The sequence below is a fragment of the Lepus europaeus genome, chromosome 11 (assembly GCF_033115175.1).
Source record: "Lepus europaeus isolate LE1 chromosome 11, mLepTim1.pri, whole genome shotgun sequence".
NCBI lineage: Eukaryota > Metazoa > Chordata > Mammalia > Lagomorpha > Leporidae > Lepus > Lepus europaeus.
The window spans coordinates 60,389,332-60,395,696 of NC_084837.1; the positions used below are offsets into that span (position 1 = coordinate 60,389,332).

The 6,365-nt window shown below is 41.9% G+C and overlaps 1 pseudogene; it reads right to left on the reverse strand.

The window, feature by feature from the left end:
- Nucleotides 1-269: 269 nt before the first annotated feature.
- On the reverse strand, nt 270-6,018 carry LOC133770551 (transcription factor IIIA-like; annotated as a pseudogene).
- Between the last annotated feature and the right edge of the window lie 347 nt (nt 6,019-6,365).

Here is a 6,365-nt window from a genome sequence, read left to right on the forward strand (position 1 = left end):
GAGATCCACTAGGGCTGAACTGGAGGCAGAGAAGGGGTGGAGGAGACCAGGCACAGTACAAAGTCAAAAGCACCTGCTCACTAACCGTGGCATGAACAGTCTCCATTGGAGATGTCTGCCAGGACAGCCCTGAAGGCAAGGCAGAAGAGACTGGTGCTACGGAAAATCTCCTTAGCCGCTCTCTATTTAAAAAAACTAAATCAGAAGCAGAGAAATGCCTGTTAGAGTTCATAAACAGGATAACCTGGGCCATGCAATTCTGTGTTTCCTCAGCCCAGACTGAGCTTCCGGTGTGAAGGGCCAGAGAATGCTCTCAGTTGGGGTGCTCTGAGCAAACTGCAGGGACAAAAGGGGAAGGCACTGAGCGCTGTCAGGAGGAAGTCAAGGTGGGCTGGACACGCTGAAAGAACACGCAGGGTGCCACGGAACACATGAGCATCAAAAGCGTTTTCCCCTTTGAACCTCTGTTTCCAGGAATGTTCCTTGAGCAAAGAATCAGTACTAGGAAACAGGGATTTGGGTTCAAAGATGCCCACCATGGTGTTTGCTAAAATTTAAAAACGTCCTCAATTTGTAATTATGGGAGAATCACTAAAGAGATTGTGGTCCATCATAAAATAAACTACTTTGGGGGCATTAAAAACTGTAGTTTCAAAGAATATGTGATAGCATGGGAGAATGTCACAACAGGATATTAAGTTTAAAGGGATTTAAATAAAATATAGTTTGATACAAACTTCCAATATATGTATACATATGAATTAAAAGGTAGATTGGAATTCATCTTTGAGTGGTGAGACAACAGAAAACTTTTATTTTCTTCACTCTAGTTTTCCATATTTTCCAAATTATAGTCAGTGACTATGTATTGCTTATATAATCAGTTATTTTTAAAAATAAGTGAATAATGCAAAACAGATTCATGAGTATAAAAAGAGTTTACACTGCTAGAAAACATAAGCAGCTGAGGACTTGAGTTTGTCTTACAGCAATCAAAGGCTCAGCAAGTGTAGAAAACCATGCCCTCACTGGCATTGCATTGGTCATGGCATTGCCCAAGATTCAGAACCTAGGTATGCTTTTATTGTTGCTTCACTCTCCAAGCTAACGCAATGGGGAGAACAAAAACATTACTCCCCTGCTCTCATAGGTGCAACCAAGACACAGTCGATGGATTACCATGAAGATACTACATTTAGTGACAGCCCTTTTCATTTTTTATCTTTTGGGAAATACTCGATATAATGTATCTAGATTCCAAACTGCCACAAAACTCAAAGAGCCACATTTTCCTCTAGGATGTACCATGAGCAGCTGAACACACACAGTCGAATGGAGCTAGAAGACGTTTCACCCTGCTGACCAGCCTCCCTCTAAATTCACAACCTAAACAGCAATTGAAATGTGCACTGCACGCACTGCCCAGCAGTCACAGTGCCTTTCCTTTGTCCATTTACAATTCTACTCTCCTAGAAAACAAATCCATATTTTCTCCTCTCTCCTCAAACTTGCAACACCTCCTCCCCCATCTTCACTTTCAGCTCTTGACCTTGATTGCTATTTCCCTGAGAAAATAGAAACAGAAGAGAACTTCCACAAGTTCCCACCAACACCTCCACCCGCCCACCAGCATCTGGGCCCATATATGCCACCTCCTCTCCTGTTACCAGGGGTGAACTTTCTATGTTCCTAGCTAAGGCTGAGCTCTCCACTGTTTTGTTTTGTTTTGTTTTACTAGATCCCAACACTTTTAAACACTCAAGAACATTCCTCCAGGGAAGAGTGTTTCATGCAGAGGTTAAATGCCACTTTGGGTCACCCAAATCTATTGGAGTCCCTGGCTTCGAGACCTAGCTTTGCTTCCAATTCCAGCTTTCTGTGAATGCACAGCCTGGAGGCAGCAAGTGATGGCTCAAGGACTTAGGTCTCTGCCACCTACATGAGAGACTTGAATTGAGTTCTGGTCTCCTAGCTCCAGCTGTTGTAGGCATCTGGGTAGTGAACCAGCAGATCTCTCTCTGCCTGTCTCTGTCACTCTGGCTTTCAAATGAATTTTTAAAATTAAGCTTTTTTAAAAAAGAACATTGCTCCATGATTTCCTCTTTTCTCTCTCTTGCATTTTCTGCAGCATAACTTTTCTCCCTCTTAACTAGACCTTGCAGGAGCATACACACATGATTTTTATTTCCCTCACCAATGGTGTCTTCCAGCTACAAGTTCATATTTCCATTCTTCTTAACAGCAGTTCCTTTAAAGAATGTCATTTAACTCATGTCTCTAAAACGTGTTCTTCCATTCTCTCTGAAAACCCCTTTCATCAAGCCAGTGGCCTCTCCACTCACAACTGCAAAACAGTATCTTTTCTCCTTGCAAGGGTTATGGTCTGCCCATCATTGATTGAGGCAGCCGACATATAGGATTTCTTTCTCTACTGACTCATATCATCCAAAGAGCTGATGCTAGGATTGGGGAATTAAGTTTGATAAAGCCCAAGATAAGAACTTGGAAAAGGCATACATTACATGAGCTTTTGTAGCTGTACCACAATGCAGACCACCAAGCAGAACGTTAGCACAAACCAAGATTCCTAAACCACGTGTTGTGGAGCAGAAGTTAGTGTCAGTGCCTTGACTTACTTCCCGTTTGTGTACACACCACCTGTCTGCTAAAAATCCCTTTCTGGTTTTATTTGACTGCTGCTATCTCCTTCCCTTCCTTTTCTGAGAAGAATGGTTTGTAAACCATGTAAATAATAAATAACCCACACCACATGGCATTCACATTAAAAAAAATGGTGGTGACTCATGGCGATTAAAAAAAAATCAAGTTTTTAAAATGTGTGTGCTCATTCCCTTTCATTTAAATGCCTACTAAGTGAAGATTTCACATAGGAGATTTTTCTATATAACAGAAACTTACACCTTCGGGCAGTCAAACACTGTTATTTTAAGTTAACCATTGTTAACGGAAATGTTTGTAAAGTACAATCAATTGTTCTACACTTTTAAACTCAGTGTGCTAAACTTTAAAGTTTGTTTGATTCCAGATAATCCTTGTGGCTATTAAAGGTTACCCTGTATTTTAGAATGCAATATGGTGCTGTAGAAACATTATTGGATTAAGAGTCAAAATGACTTCATCAAGTTCTTTAACTTCCCTGTCAAATGGGAATGCTATCTGCCTTGGATTTCTCATTTTTATGGTGAATATTAAGTTTTAAAATGCATGTAAATATTGTCAACCAATTATTGAATAAAAGAATGCTTATATTAAATAAGATGGCAATTGCAACTCAAGAACTATAACATACCTATGATTTTGATATCTTCATTTTCTTGTACATGAATCATGATTACCTAAAGTAGTCAGATTATGATTAAAGTTACACTGAATAGATTCTTAGTGAATAGATTCTCCCTTGAAAGAAAAAAGTTTAATTATATGGGTTTTTAAAAAATATTTCTTCTATTTTTTGAAAGGCAGACTGACTCAGAAAGAGAGAGGAGAGAGAAGGGCAGAGAGAGAGATAGAAAGATAGAGATAGAGAGATAGAGAGTTTCCATCTGCTGGTTCACTTCTCAAATGGCCTCAGTGGCCAGGGCTGGGCCAGCCTGAACCTAGGAACCTGGAACTCTATCTGGGTCTCGCACATGGGTGCCAGGGTCCCAAGCACTTGGGCCATCTTTCTCTATTTTCCCAGGCACATTAGCAAGGAACTGGACCAGAAGTGGAGCAGCTGAACTCAAATTGGTGCCCATATGGAATGTTGGTATGGCAGGTAGTGACTTAACCCACTGTGCCACAATGTCGGCCCCTTATTTTTTTTTCCTGAATCAGTGGTTTTAATAAAGAAAAACATGTTTGTGAGAGATAACATGCTCACTAATTTGTGATCCTTTAAACAAAACAGAGTGACATTCAGGTGAGGATAAATACCACTACTATGGAGAGCACCTTGTCTTCAGCATGGCTCAGTGACTCTCGCTCTTGTTTCCTCTTAGGAGGGATCCATCCACTGGGTCCATAGGCCAAGCTCTGCTCCTCAGCAGATCACTTTGCTTTGATCTTCACTTTCTTATCAGTGCACAACAGCATGCCCAGTGACACTTTGTTTCATGGCCAATGCTTGTTGTTGTTTTTGCTCATAGGATTTATTTATTTATTTATTTATTTATTTATGGTAGAGCAACAGAGGGAGAGAGAGTGGGAGTGACAGAGAGAAAGAAATCTTCCATCTACTGTTTCTCTCCCCACATGGCCCTAGTGACCAGTGCTGGCTTAGGTTGAAGCCAGGAGCCTGGAACTCCATTCAGGTCTCCCACATGAATGGCAGGAAGCAAATCACTTAGGCAGTCTTCTGCTGCACGACCAACATTTTGCCACAGCCCGCATGCTCAAACATAAATGGGCACTTGTCCTTGTGAAAGGAGAGATCATGGCTCTGACGATTCAACACAGAGTACTGGTTCTGCCACCACCTTCTCATAGACATCAATACACATCCCTGCCCGGGGCAGTGATTTTCATATGTTGCTTAAAGTAACTTTGGTGTCTAAATGCTTTCCAGAATACCTCACAGGTTATCGCTTTGTGCCATTCATGTCTGCCTTGCCTGTATGGTTTCTCATGTGTGTTTCAGAAGCTCCGACTCTGTTTTGGGCACAAAGAAGCATGCCTTTGACACGTTCAGCCCTCGTGGCCCTCCCTGAACCAGTTCAGCCTGCTGAGGTGGAGTGTTCCACACATCCTTCCTGGGCATACCTGGAATTAAAGAGCCTCTCACTACGTGAAGCACCTACTTGAAGGGTGGCTCATTGGTGTGCTGGCTCTGATATGTTTTCACTGGCTGCTATTTCTTAAAGGTTTTCTGATAACTCTCAAAACTGCACACATACTGCTCTTGCTGATTTTCACGTCTGTGTTCATGTTTCTTCAAGCTGGATTTTGTGTTGAATTTTTTATCATAGTGCTAGCTGTGCAAACATATGCCTTTCTCCAATATGAACCAGGGCATGGTGGTGCCCCAGATGGAAGCCCCTGTTGAAGGCCTTGCCACGGCCTTCGTGTTCACAAAAACATGGTCTCTACCCTGTGTGCTTGCACAGGTGCATGTCTAGCTTCCAGACATTGTTGTGACTGGTGCTTCCATGGGAGAGGGAGCAGATGAACCCCCTGGGCGACACAAGGGGGTGGGCTGAGTTCTCACTGGTTGTTAGGAATGAGTCAGTGGTGGTCCCCACACTGCCTTCATGACCAGGAGAAGAGTCTCCAAGGAGCCCAGACCTTCCTACTCCAACCCTACCCTCCTATCCTCACCTCCATCCCTGGCAGGGACATGGTCACCAATTTTTTTTTTCTTTTTTGCTTCTTTTTTTCTTTGTGCTATTTGGCTAGTTGAGTCTGCTAAATGAGGGATATTTGAATAACTGAATTTTTACAAACTGTGTATCCTTTCTTGACATGAATGCAAATGGCATAGATATTTTCATTAACATCCTATTTCCAAAGTGGATTATCCCTAAAAATAAATATACATATATAAAAACATGGCCAACACTGACCGTATTTTTATCAGTGTCAGCACAGCTACAGACAATGGCCAACATGGTTAAGTTTCCCAAGAATTTGGGGAAAGCACTACATTAACATATCTCTAAAATTATCATCAACCTTTACAACATCGATTTCTAAGAAATCGTAGACTCAACCAGCCACATTTCTAAACAGAGTGGATGACCTTTGGGGCATGTTCCTGCCAGAGTTGTGTAAACCAAGGTGTCTCCTCTTTAGAGCAAACCTCCACTGTCACCTTCACACTTTCATTACAACAGAAAAAGAATAACTGAGCTATAGATGGTCTCAGGCTCCATAACTAACAGTGCCTCTGGAAGTCACTTTGGGCAAGAATATAAAGCAGGAATTTATAAACATGGGCCTGTGGCTGAGGGCATCAGAATCAGCTGGCAAACTTATTCTTGGTTCTGACCTCACACTGTTGAAGTCAAATCTCTTGGCCATGAAACGTGGATATTTGTGCTTTGAACAAAACCTGCAAATGATCCACATGAGCAGGCCATATCTGAGAATCAGTGATCAAAATCAGATGACTGCGGCATTCTCCCAGTCTACATTATCTCAGTATTAATAGAATATTCCTCAGAGAATCATAGGGTTATACCATTCTCCTACCTCAGTAAATACCGTTGAAAACTAGTGCTCTCAGTTCCAGTTCTTCAAAGGGTATTTACCATGCTCCCACCACATGCACTATGATGGATGCCAACTTTACAATAATGAGCAAAGTAAATATAGTCTCTTGCATAACTAAGCCCTAAATCCAGTGATAGGAGGAAGAAGAGGCACTC